This window comes from Schistocerca nitens, chromosome 1 (assembly GCF_023898315.1).
Source record: "Schistocerca nitens isolate TAMUIC-IGC-003100 chromosome 1, iqSchNite1.1, whole genome shotgun sequence".
NCBI lineage: Eukaryota > Metazoa > Arthropoda > Insecta > Orthoptera > Acrididae > Schistocerca > Schistocerca nitens.
In genome coordinates, this window is record NC_064614.1 from 569,791,864 (window position 1) to 569,805,354 (window position 13,491).

Consider the following 13,491-nt stretch of genomic DNA (forward strand, 5'->3'; position numbering starts at 1 on the left):
CCTCAATGCCAACCAGCATGGATTTCAGAAACATTGATCATGTGAAACCCAACTTGCACTTTTCTCACAAGGCATAGTGAAAGCTTTGTATAAAGGCAAACCAGGTAGATGCAGTATTTCTTGATTTCTAAAAAGCATTTGATTCAGTACCACACCTACACTTACTGTCAAAAGTATGACTTTGTGTAGTATTAATTGAAATGTGTGACTTGGTTGAGGAAGTTTTGGTGAGGAGGTCATAGCATGTTATCTTGGATGGAGAGTCATAGTCAGATGCAGACATAACTTTGGGTGTGCCCTAAGGAAGTGTGTTGGGACCCTTGCTGTTCATGTCGTATATTAATGACCATGCAGACAATATTAATGGCAAAATCAGGCTTTCTGCAGATGACGTAGTTATTTTTAATGAATTACTATCTGAAAGAAGCTGTGTAAGTATTCAGTCAGATCTTGATAAGATTTCAACATGATGCAGAGATTGGCAACTTGCTCTAAATGTTCAGAAATATAAAATTGTGCATTTCACCAAATGAAAAACCATAGTATCTTGTGACTATGACATCAATGGGTCACTGTTGGAGTCAGTCAGCTCATACAAATGCCTGGGTGTAACACTTGGTAGGGATATGAAATGGAATGATCACATAGGTTCAGTCACAGGTAAAACAGGTGGTAGATTTCAGTGTTTGGTAGAATACTGGGGAAGTGCAATCAGTCTATAAGGGAGATTGCTTATACATAATTCATGTGACTGTTTCTAGAATATTGCTCAAGTGTGTGAGACTTGTACTGGATAAGACTGACAGGGGATATTGAACTTATACAGAATGGTCATAGGTTTGTTTAATCCATGGAAGAGTGTCACAGAGATAATGAAGGAACTGAACAGGAAGACTTTTGAAAATAGACTTACAGTATCCCAAGAAAACCTTTTAACAAAGTTCCAAGACCTGGCTTTAAATGATTACTCTAGGAATATACTACAACCCCCTTTTTATTGCTCACATAGGAATCATGAGGATAAGAATCTCTAATAACTGGTACAGTAGGATGTACCCTGTGCTAAGCACCTCACAGTGGTTTGCAGAGTATAGATGTAGATGTAGAAAAAGCAAAGAGAAACATTGCAAATGTATTTCACACACAATGGATATGCCATCAGAAGAACAAGAAACAAAATCAAGGTGGAGTAGAACTTACTTCTCAATTCAGGATCACCACATACAACATAAATTAAATAAGGTGGAGTGGGCAACAGATCATTGACTTTCATGTTCTGAAAATTTTGCTACTTCTTGGAAAACTTCCTAAATGCTTTTAATGAAAATTTCCCCCTACTGTACATCATAAAAAGTAGAACATAAAGTCATGTGGATTACTGAAGGTATAAAAATCTCTAGTGCAACAAAAAAACAGCTACATATGGAACTAAAACATAACATAACAACTATTAATTCAAACAAAACATAACAAAAGATGAATACTCACAAGATATGAGTCTGTACACTTGACACAGAAATGTTAAGTTTCCTATGTGAAGACCAAGGTGGCCACAGCTCTGTTTCATGCAACTGGATGTACTTTTTCAGCAGCACAGTGCATTAACCCTTTAACTGCTCCGGACGTGTTAATGGCACGCATTTGTACCTGTCCCTGTGTGCTCTGAACGTGTTTACGCACATTGCCAGTCCTTCTACCTGGTACTCTGAACATGTCTACAATTTCAGAGTACCAAGTTAAGGACTGGTGGTACATGTAAACACGTTCAGAGCGCACAGGGACAGGTACAAAAGTGTGCGTGTTAACATGTCCAGAGCAGTTAAAGGGTTAAATAACACTGATAAATTTAATATTGTGGTTTCACATGTGGACTTAGAAGTGACAGAAGAAATAGAAGAAATTTTGCACAACAAAGTTATGCTGCATAAAGGAAGCTCTCATGCATCATTACATATTGTCACCAGAGCTGTGATTACAAAAAATTTGAAAGATGGGCAACAAGTTGAAATGTAAATGAATTGGATGACACATAATGCAGAGAGCAATACCTGATCAGTCTGAAGATACTAAGTCACGGTGTGCACATGAAGTAGGTAAACTCAAGGAGCACGTGTTGTAACCAAGTGAAATGGCTAATTCAGCCTTGTTTGCATACTCAAATGTAATAATGATCTGTAATTGATATGTTATGAAAAATATTTTTTATCCAAAAGTACATTGAATGAACATAAACAAATACTGAAACATTCATTCATAAAATGCTTGCAGTTAAAATCTATATAAGGAGTGGCACCAATACCTAATTAAGTTCAGTGTTACTCAAGTTATTGTCATATTTGTTGTGACATGATTTGTGATGGATTAAATGTATTATAAAGCAAATTATTTAATCTTGGCCCCATTATTTCAGTAGAAGTTGATTACTATAACATAAATTGTCTGACAAATAGCAAATCCATGAAAATAACTGCAGAGAAGAGATACGCCTGACCTTCAAACACCAAGAAATTGAAAGCTGAGTATCAACTTTCATAGCCAAACGATATATTTATGTTATAAAATCTCTGTAGCAAGCCCCAAGTAGGCTCTGAATTTCTGCCTGAATAATATTTACACATGCTATGGCTTTGCAAATTTCCAGCAAACATCTGTGCCATCAATGTGACACAAACAGACTTATCACTGCAAGTCTTAGCAAACAAGGCCGATGCCATCACAAACAGCTTTGGTGAAATTTCATGTGTGCAGAAATCAACAACAGCCAAGACAGCAACCCCAGAAAGTGCCCCAAAACCCTGGAACATACAAGAATACTTCCCAACAGCAGCATGCATCTGAACCCACCATGGAACAGCTGGCAGCGCAAATTGAAAATCTCAACATGTAGCTAGTGACACGCCAACAAGAACTGCAAAGGTCGCAGCTGGAAAAAATGAAACACTGCCATCACCAAGACTGGGTGGAACAATGGTGTTGTTGCCACAAGCATTTTGGAAATTCTGCCTATCAATGTATTCAGCCCTGCAACCACTCAGGCTTAAAAGACGGGTGTTAATGGGTGCTATCATCCATCAGCAATAGTACATCATGTTCTCAAACCTGGGTGTTATACAAAAATGGTCAAATGCTACACTTTCTACTGTCAACCAATCACACCAACATCATATGCAGGACCATATATCAGATGAAGAGTTTCTGATTGAACTGGGTTCAGAAGCCCATGTCCATTCAAGAAGGACCACTGACATTTTAATGACAACAACAGCATGTGTGTTTACTGTGGCCAACAACTCCAGAATTTCTACCTTCAGTGAAAAACAGTTAATATTGCACTTGGACTTCAACGTCCACTTGGACTTCAACTTCCACTTGAAATGGACCTTTGTGATTACAGATGTGTGTGACCTCATCATCAGTGAGGACTTTTTATATACTTTTTGACTCATGCCCCATCTGGTCAACTATTTATTGGTGCCAATACCCAAAGAAAAGATTTTGCTTGCTACAGCTCACACATCAGATCCAGTGTAGTGTGATGCACATGTGGCTTCCCACACAAAGAGGTCCAGTCCTTCCACTGTGCTATCTGTGCTGGGGTATTATGATTCAGTTTCATACCCACAACAATGCAGAGCACATACATATGCATTATGCGTGAAGGACTCTATGAGCCATAATATTTTGTGTACTACAGACAGTACCACAGCACTGTCAGAGGAAGCATTTTTTTGTAACCTGCGTTGGGGCTTCCCAGCACTCACCAAATCCACCAGTGCCACCAGGAAAGGCACACACACTGCTCAACCTGTAGTGCTTTTCTTGATGGTCAAGGATTTTATGTAGCTGCTCATTCACCCTTTGTAGTTGAAGCTGAGTCAGAACACTACTTGAGACCTGTCACCTGAAATAATGTCTGACATATTTATCTTGCCCCCCCTTCCTGGTTGACATAGTTGATTTTCTTGAAGTAGAGGTCCTGCTAATCAGTGCTTCTGAAATCCCAAATCCCTTTTGTGGCCGAGGAAGGCCTGACTGCACCTGTTATTGGAGCAAGAGAAGATAACTTCTACTCACATCTCAAAAAAGTACCTCCACTACTTCATTTTACAAAGATATATTTCCTTGAATGGGTGCACAGATCATTAGAGCGACTCTTGAATCAGAGTAGAATGCAACATTTCATATGACATACACCTCAAATGCACAACATGACATCCAAGATTACAATATATTTTATTTGTCACAAAGTCATCTTGTCTCTTGTTTTCATTGTTGGAGAGTGTGATTGCTCCTTGAAGGTCAAGCCACTGCCAAGCCATGACGCCAAAATGTAAAAGGCCCTATCCACAACAGGTGATGTCCATTTACTTGTCGTCAACCCTTGCTATTTTCTTGTATTCACAACTCCTGTTTAATATATTCACATATGAAAACATACATACATACATACACACAGTATATGCTCTGTAACTTACTCCCTGGTTAATATTACTCTGTCACAAACATCTTTCCTTATGTTTCACAAGAAGTGTGAAATGTCATTTGCTTAAAAAGCATGTAACACTTCGAACTCATATCCACATGACACCAGGTCAGTTTGTTGGAGTCCATCCACATCAGATGCTTATAGAGAAGCTTCTCACATCGCAAATTGAGTTTGACCAACTTCTGAATGTAGGCATTGTGATCAGGTTTGATAGTCCTTGGGCCTCCTCAATTCACATAGTTACAGAAAAAAGTATAATCAATGGATAGTATGTGGAGACTGTAGGACACTTAATTCTTGCACTGCTCCACTATACTACCCCATACCCAACATATTTGGTTTTAACAGAAACATAAGCAATGACAAAATTGTAGGGTTCCCCTTAATAGGTCATTTGTGCACTATGCCCTGAAACGGGCAGTGGAGTATGTGTGGTGGGCATGTGAGGTTTATCACATTAGAGAAATGCCCCTCTCCCTCAGGATCTGAGATGAACTGCCTGCCAAAACTGAAGTTACAGCAGCCACGATGTTCTCAGAGAATTCTCATCCTCACAGATCAGATACAGAAAAGATTAATATGACATTAGTAAACTACAGGAGCATCTTAGGAGAGATCCCAGAATAAGTATCACTTATGTAGGTTATATAATGCCCAGATAGCATTAGGAATGGAAAGTTGGTCAAAACCAGAAGTCTTTGTGTGACTAGGGCCTCCCATCGAGTAGACTATTCACTGGGTGCAAGTGTTTCGATTTGACGCCACTTCAGTGACTTGCGTATCGATGGGGATGAAATGATGATAAGGACAACACAACACCCAGTCCCTGAGCAGAGGAAATCTCTGGCACATCTGGGAATTGAACCCGGGCCCTTAGGATTGGCATTCTGTTGCACTGACCACTCAGCTATCGGGGGCGCACGAAACCAGAAGTGAATAGCCATTAATTCTAAGTTCAGATCACAATACTTATCATAAGGATAGGTGAGTCACTAATGGTGGCAGTGTATTTATTGCAGAAAAGAACCTGATAATATCTAGTGAGGTTATCATGAATTCCAAATATGAGTTAATATGAGTGACATTAAGGATCAAAGGTTGGTCAAAAGTGGTAATTTGATGCTTTTATAGACCACTTGGCTCAGGAGCCATAGTTGTAGAGGGCTCCAGAGAGAACTTGCAGACTATTTTTAATAATTTTTCTGTTCGTGCTGTTGTAATGGGAGGGGGGGGGGGGGGGGTGACTTCAACTTGCCAGAGAGAGATTGAGAAACTCATACTATCAAAACTGGTGCCAAAGACAGTGATTCATGTGGAATTGTTCTGCATGTCTTGTCCAAAAATTACTTTGAGCTCATAATTACAGAACTAACTTATTAACATAACATCTTAGAATGCCTAACAACAAACAGACAGATCTAAACTTATCAAATCAGTTAACATAGCGCAAGGTATCAGCACTCATAAGGTGGTGCCAGCAATTATGAAGAAGGAATTTTAAGAACGGTAGGAAGTGCTTAGCAAGAGTGACAGGTTACAAACTACAGAGTATCTGAGTAGTCAGCACAACATAATCAGTGATGGGGATGAAGATGTGAAGAAGAAATGGAAAAAATTGAAAAGCATCATTCAACAAACCTTAGACATATACGTTCCGAGCATGGTCTTATGGGATGTGAAAGGCTCACCATGGTTTAACACCTATGTTAGAAAACTGCTAGATTAATAAAGAGAGTTTCATCACAGATTCAAGAGAAGACAAAACCAAGCTGATAAACAAAAGATAAATGAAGCTAAAATGAGTGCAAGGAGAGCAATAAGGTAATTGTCCAATGACTTTGAAAGTGAAATTTTATCAACCGAGCTGTGTAAACATCCTAAGAGGTTTTGGTCTTATCTAAATCAATAAGCAGTTTTAAGTCCTCTATTCATTCACTCAGTGACCCTACTGGCACTTAAACAAAAGACAGCAGAGAGAAGGCCAAATTATTAGATTCAGTCTTCTGGAATTATTTCACATGGAAGTTCATAATATGGTACCTCATTTCAGTCTTCATACAAACATCAAACTGGCAGATACTGAGTAACCAACCATGGAATAGAAAAGCAACTACAATTGGTTATTAGTGGAAGGACACCAGGACCAGATGAGATACCTCTCTCGTTCTACAAAGATTATACAAAAAACCTGCTCCCCCTCTAGAAGCAGTTTATCATAGATCACACGAGCAATGAAGGGTACCTAGTGAATGGAAAAAAAAGTACAGGCTATTCCTACTTTCAAATAGGGCCCTAGGACAGCTGCTCATAATTATAAGCCTAGATTGTTGATGTCAATCTTTTGTATAATTATGGAATATGTTGTATGTTCAATAATTAAGAGTTTTTGGAGAATGAAAAAGCTCCTCTATAAAAATCAACATGGATTTTGCAAACAGAGATCTTGTGAAACTCGGCTTGCTCTGAAACTTCCTGGCAGATTAAAATGGTGTTTCCAGACCAAGACTCCAACTCGGGACCTTTGCCTTTTGCAGGCAAGTGCTCTACATCTGAACTACCCAAGCATGACCTTAACAGAACAAAATTGACAGATGCAAAGTTAATGCCCAGAGTACCCCAAGGAATTGTGACAAGACCATTACTGTGTACAATATGCATAAATGATCTGGTAGAAAATGCTGGAAGCTTTTTAAGAGTGTTCACAGATTATGCAGTTGTATGTAACAAAGTAGCAATGCCAGAGAAATTAGATCTACTACAGAGGTTCTTCCCATACACCACTTTAGTGGCACAAGAAGTAACTGCTGTAAGTGAAAACATTCAGTGTTACAGATTACACCAACACATTTTCCCAAATTCCCACTGCTTCACCTGGTATAAAAGGTACAGCAGTGGTCTCGCCACTCAGATTGTTTCAGTATAATTTTATTCTGTATGGCCTCATAAATGCTGACCAAACTCGGTAACAGTTAGTGCTGAGGTGCTTTATGGACTATATTTGTCTTCTGCTATATGGATATCATTCTAGTGTTCTCCAGTTCAGCAATGGCAGAATTGTTAACAAAGCACAGTGTGCATTGGGAAGCCCACAGTGAAATTCCTAGGATACTTGGTCTCCACAGCAGGCCTCTAACCACAGCCTGAGCATATCAAAGTAGTACAACAGATGCCCCTTCCTCAACTTACATGGGGCTATGCAGATTTCTCGATATGCTGAGTTATTACCAGTGTCACTTGCCCAACCTTGCTGCTGCCTATAAGCCATTCACAGCATTACCCCCCCCCCCCCCCCCCCCCGCAGCAAATACGCTACATGGTATCATAAAATACAAGGGGGTCCAGACACTGAAGCAGTTTTCTAGTGGGACACCCATGATTGAGTGCCATTCTGGCACTTATGGGTGATGGACTCCAAAAAGCAGTGGTTGCAGCCCCTCAACAAAATGAGGATGGCAAGTGTAAGCTGCTCACACTCTTTTCTAAGAATTTTATGCAACAGCAGCAAAAATGGAGTGCTACTGACTGTGAGATACTAGCTATATACTTAGCTATCAAGCATTTCAGGCCATCTGTCAAAAGGAGAAATTCTATAATTTTCATGTACCTCAGGCAGCTAGTAGCTATCTTTCAGTGAGACACAGACCTCAGCCCCACATGTCAGTGGAGGCAGGACAATTATATCCCATATTTCACAGTTGATGCACCTCACATAGCAGGAAAAAACAACCTTGTTACAGATTGTCTACCTCAGAACTCGCCAGTTTAAACACAGTTCACTGGATAGAGCTGGCATCCAAGAAACAGGAAAATCCTCTATGACACCTTGTTATACAGGAGCAGGGAGTAACAGTGCAGCTCATACAAATGTCAGCACTGAATGTGCTGGATGTAATTAGGTGTGATGAAGCAAAGCAGAGGCAGCAACTTTACATACTAGAACAATATCACCAGGAGGTTTTCAATTAATTGCATAACCTGGCCCACTTAGGAAACCTAGCCACAGCTAAGTTAGTATCCAACAAGTCTGGACTGTAGTGCAAAACAATAGCCGCCCATGGCACATAGATGCCCATTATGTCAGCTTAATAAGATCAGCAGGCATGTCTTCACACCAGTCACTGACTTTTCAGCATCATCAACAAGATTTTTCCTAGTACATGTGGACATTGTGAGTCCACTATCACACTCTCTGGGACAATGTTATTTACTTATGATCATCAATCATTTCACCAGGTCAACAGAAGTTGCTGCAATCAACGAGATATCTGATGGGGCAGTTGTAAGAGTGCAAGTGCCAAGTGCATACTTGGTTCTCCAGGTTTGGCACTCCACAAAACATTACTTCAGACTGTGGGAGGCAATTGTGAGGTCAACTTTTCCAAGAACTTTTACTACTGCATGGCTGCAACCAACTCTGCACTACAAGCTACCACCCTGCCAGTAATGGATTGGGTGAGTGGTTCCACCACACACTCATAATTTCCGTAATGTGTAATCCCTCATCGTGGCCTAAAGAACTGCCTCTGGTTATGCTTGGGCTGAGAATGACACTGAAGTAAGACATACAAAGTTTTTGTGCACAATGAATCTACTGAAAGCAGCTGTGGGTTCCAGCAGAATTAATCACACCAGTTTTCTCACAGCCAGTTGTTTCAGAGTTTTGTACACAGATAACACAATATCTCACTTCCAGAATGGAGAACATTCAGCCTAGTCATACAATGTGGGCTTTCATGGTTGGTATTTGTAGTATTGCTGATATTTGATTTAAGGGCATAAGGACATGGTATAAGGAATAATTTACTGCCTAACATTTTGTCTTCCTCTGCTGGAGACTTCATCAGAGGTTTTAATGACTCAGAAAGTCACTTCAGACTCAGACAAGCTCAGCAAGCTGAACTGTTTGTATGTATCTGTGCAACGGTCAGTTTGTGACATCATCAAACCACTGCCTAAGATCATGGAATGGTGGTTGTAATGGGGACATGTTGATGCTGTTTGTTTTATTTACCATTAGTGCCCACAACTTATCTAATTTCAGTCCTCCTCCTTTTCTGTTAAAATTGTTTTTGTGAAAGGAAAGTTGCCACTCACCATATAGCAGAGATGCTGAGTCGCAGACAGGCACAACAAAAAGACTATCACAAATAAATAAAGCTTTCAGCCAGTAAGGCCTTTTTCAAAGATTTTTGACAAAGGCCTTACTGGCTAAAAGCTTTGTTTATTTGTGACAGTCTTTTTGTTGCGCCTATCTGCGACTCAGAATCTCCTCTATATGGTGAGTGGCAACTTTCCTTTTCATAATATTGTTACATTCCATCCTGGATTTTCCATTATTTAAAATTGTTTTTGTGCTACTGAATTTCTATTGCCCCTATGTACTTCCCAATAATTATTAGGCCTTGCTAAAGCCACAGTGTCAGAGAAATCAATTTGATGGTTTCATGGTCCTAGTGTGTGATCTGCTATTGCAGATTTTTCCATCTTGCCAAGGCAACGATAGCTCTTGTGTTCCTTGAGTGGGGTGCTAATGGTTCTTTTTGTAGTTCCTCGAGTGAATGTGATTTTATATACCCCTGCTGTGGCAAGCAGCAGGTGTAGTTCCTTTGAGTGTTCAAACACTTGTGCACTGCACCTTTCTGATTGGCTTAAACATTGTATCAGTGTCATGTTTTCTGAGTACTTTGCTGAAGCAGTCTGTGTTATTTTTTACAAATGGAATTAAACTTTCCTCTTAAGTTGGTTCTGTTTCATTAGAAACTCTGGAGCTTTTAGAAGTAGTGTTGTATTTTTATCTTCATCAGAATACCAATTTCTTCTGAAGCTCATTCTCAAATGATTGAGCTCATCCTCTAAATACTGTGGTTCATGGACTCTTTTAGTCCACTGTTTTGATCACACCTCTTTTGCACTTCGGATGGTGACTGGAATTTTCATGATGGTATCTATCTGTGTGAGTGGGCTTTCTGTAGACTTTATGCCCCAAAGTTCCATCAGATTTTCTAATTACCTGTAGATCCAAAAATGAAATTTGGTTATCTTTCTCTTTTTCCACAGTGAATTTTATATTAGAATTAATATTGTTCAGAAAATTTAGAACTTCAGGAAGTTCTTTTCCTCCATGAGGCCAGATAACACAAGTATCATCCACATACTGAAACCAACATGAGGGTTTCTTCTTTGTGGTCTGAAAGGCTGCTTCTTCATAATTTTCCATGTAAAAATTCACTACAACTGTGCTGAACAGGTTCTCCAGAGCCACACCACCAGTTTTCTCATACAATTTGTTGTGCCATTGAAAGTAAGTTGATGTGAGATGATGTTTAAAAGGGTCTACCATATCCTTTCTGTTGTTACAGTTGGAAAGTATTTCCAAAATGTATATAGTAGATCTCTTTAAACATTGTCTCACATCAGCTTACTTTCAGCAGGCCAACAAATTATACCTTTATCCATAACCCCAGTTTTTTCAAAATTTTAGAAACAATTATGTATGAGCAAGTTAGTGTCTGCTTGGGTAAACTAAATATAATTAGCGATAAACAGTTTGGATTTAGGAAAGGTAAATCCACAACAGATGCAATGGACTCCCTCGTAAAATTAGTACTACATGTATTCGAGGCTATGGACTACGCCCAGGTTACATTTTGTGACCTGAGCAGAGCCTTTGACTGTGTAGAGCATGACACTGTGCTGAATAAGATAGTTTACTATGGTTTTGATGACAACTGTATAAATATGTTCAGGTATTTTCTAGAGAATCGTCAAGTTGTGTGCATTGGTAGGAAGAAATCAAATTTGGTTAATGTTAGGTATGGAGTGCCTCAAGGGTCAGTGCTTGGACCTTTACTGTTTATACTAATGATTAATGACCTGCCCTTGTTCATAAATTCATACACAATATTGTATGCTGATGACACAACTTTTATACATAAAAACTCTGATCTAGGTACACTGAAAACACTGACTGAAAATACCCTTGCTCAGTCCTCATTATGGTTCAATGCTAATGGCTTCTTACTAAATGAAAACAAAACCCAGACACTTTACTTTAGCCTCAAAGAGATTCCCAATGACCAAGAACTAGAAACTCAAATTTTTAGGTGTTACTATTGACAATAAATTGACATGGGAACCACACATTAAAAATATATTTGCTAGGCTTTCAAGAGTTATTTATCTAATTAGAAATTTAAAAATACATGTTCCCAATGACTATGCGAGATCAGCATATTTTGCCTTCTTCCAAAGCATCATTTCTTATGGAATCTTACTGTGGGGTAGTAGCTGTCATGTAAATGACATTTTACTTTTACAGAAGAAAGTAATAAGAATAATATGAGAGTCTGATAAAACAGCACATTGTAAACCTCTATTTATTAAATTGCAGTGTCTTACAGTAGTAAACTTATTCATCTACAATGTTTTATTGTACATTAGAAACAATGTCTCTAATTTTGTATTGAGAAGTGATATTCATAGCCACAATACTAGAAACAGAACATCTGTAGATGTGCCATATCATAGATTATCAAAATCACAGAACTCCTACCTGGTTCTTGGACTAAGGATGTTTAATAGACTAAGTGCTGACTTTAAAGAACTGCCTGTAAATATTTTTAAAGCTAAATTATACAAGCTACTAGTGAACAATCCATTTTACACCACTGATGAATTTTTTGAAGATGAATATACTGCATTCTAATGTGTACCTATTTTATGTAAACCAATTTACATCAATATTGTAGTTTATGTAGAAATATACACTCTTGACTTTGTCTATTGCTGTAATCAACTGAATGACAATAAAATTTTATTATTATTGTTATTATTATTATTATTATTAAATGAGTAAACTAGTGGTGTAGTTATGAGGAACACACTCAGTGCAGTTGTAACAAATATTTATATGGAAAAATTTGAAGAAGGAACCCTTCAGACCACGAAGAAGAAATCCTCATGTTGGTTTCACCAAGTGGATAATTCTTTTATTATATGGTCTCATGGAGAATAATAACTCTGTATTTCTAAATTTTCTGAATAATATTAGTTCTAATATAAAATTCACCATGGAAAAGAGAAAGATGGACAAATTTCATTTTACAATCTACAGGTAATTAGAATACTTTAGCGTGTATATTCTATAGAATGCCCACTCACATGGACAGACACCTCTACAGAAATTCAAATCGCCATCCCAATCAGTAGATGGGTTAAAAGACTCTTTGAATCACAGTACTTTGAGGACAAGCTAAATCATTTAAGAATGGCCTTCACAAGGAATGGCTACTGGGACAACAAGATAAATAGGCCACTACATCCTAAAAGATCTAGAGTTTATAAAGAAAAACAACCAACTAAAGTTAAAATTTTCCTTCCATTTGTAAAAAATGTCACAGACTGGATCAGCAATGTACTCTTTAACACAGTACTGATACAGTGTTTAAATCAACAAGAATTGCTTCTAAGTATTTGAACACTGCAAAGGACCTATGCTTGCCACTTGCCACAGAAGAAGTATGTAAAATGACATGCACTTGAGGCCAAGTGTACACAGCAACCACTAAAAAAAGAAGCATTAACACCCACATCAAGGAACAGGAGAACAATCATCACTTGGGCAAGATGGATAAATCTCCAGTAGCAGATGACACTCTATGAATAGGAAACCACCAAATTTGTTTCTCTGTCACTATAGATTTAGCAAAATGTAACTATGTTAAGATATACAGAGGGCCCATATAAATTCAGCAGCACAAAAACAATTTCAACAAAAAATAAGAAGGATTGAAATTAGATAAGCTGTAGGCACTAGTGATAAATAAAATAAAGAGTGCCAACAAGCCCTGCAGCCAGGCGACTAGCACGAGTTTTGGTATTCTCATAAAGATAAGTCATTTTAGATTATAAAACATATAGTTCACTATTGATTACTTGGTGAATTGGTGTATTAGTGTGCCTTTTAAGTGTACCATTAAAGGTTTCATTTTTCTTTACATAGTATA